This window comes from Euprymna scolopes, chromosome 3, assembly GCF_053919585.1.
Source record: "Euprymna scolopes isolate OS-2025 chromosome 3, ASM5391958v1, whole genome shotgun sequence".
Lineage (NCBI taxonomy): Eukaryota > Metazoa > Mollusca > Cephalopoda > Sepiida > Sepiolidae > Euprymna > Euprymna scolopes.
The window spans coordinates 159,453,130-159,454,102 of record NC_136484.1 but is presented as its reverse complement, the minus strand read 5'-3'; the positions used below and the strand labels follow the sequence as shown (position 1 = coordinate 159,454,102).

General features: G+C 33.0%; 1 pseudogene; it reads left to right on the top strand.

Annotated features, from left to right (window-relative positions):
- The first annotated feature begins 308 nt into the window (after nucleotides 1–308).
- LOC145265509 (U2 spliceosomal RNA) lies at nucleotides 309–434 on the top strand (annotated as a pseudogene).
- The last annotated feature ends 539 nt before the right edge of the window (nucleotides 435–973 follow it).

Below are 973 nucleotides of genomic sequence, written 5' to 3'. Positions count from 1 at the left end.
TAATCATTATTATTTTTTTATTTGTAATTTTGTTTGCGAATTTCCCACCGCAAATATCTCTCGTAATATATGTTAATCAATAGAGGGTTGATTCTAAAATTATACATATGCAATCTGCATGAATTAAAATAGCATGTGTAAGCGTAATATACGACGAGCTTGTGACTTAATAAGAGTAAAAGTCACTCCGTCGGTCGGTCGGTCGGTCGGTCGGTCGGTATGTCGGTCTGTCGGTAACACTTTTGTGTTTGGCCTTTTTGGTTAAGCTGAAATATCAGTTGTTAATAGATGCTGTTCTTAGCTTTTTAAGCTTTTCTTTGCCTTTTGGCCAAGATCAAAGTGTAGTATTTGTTCTTACTACATGCTGTACTTATTGTGATATAAAGTGGGGGATCACTTTTCTGTATTAATTTAATATAAAATGATCACTCACTTCACAACCAGTCAGTCTCAAAGCCATTCAAGTTATTCTCCAGATCATTCAAGTTGTTTTTGAAGGATCCAATTATTTTTTAAGCATTCAAGTCATTCTTAAGGGCATTCAATTCATCCTTAAGTTCATTAAAGTCATTCTAAGTCATTTACTTTTTATTTATTTTAGTCATTTCAGCCCATTTTTCGGTCATTTTATCTTTAAGAATGTCATGTCAATCCTACATTCACGCATTCATTCATTACACGAGAACACGCAACTAATGGCCATCGGCCTTGTTTATACTTATTTCATATCTCATTATCTTGATACTAATCTGTTTTAAAACCAAGTTTATCGACCGTTGTTAACTACATATAACGAATAAATCAAGAGCAATTTCTTAAGTAAGCAGTGAAACTATCAAGAGCGCTACTGAGAGAATTAAAATAAATTAAAGAGGCATCCAGAGCACTATTCACTCAAGTTTTTACCCTCCCATAGAAGGAAAATTATATTTTAAGTGAACAGTGAAAAAATAATTAAAACTTCGAGGATCCT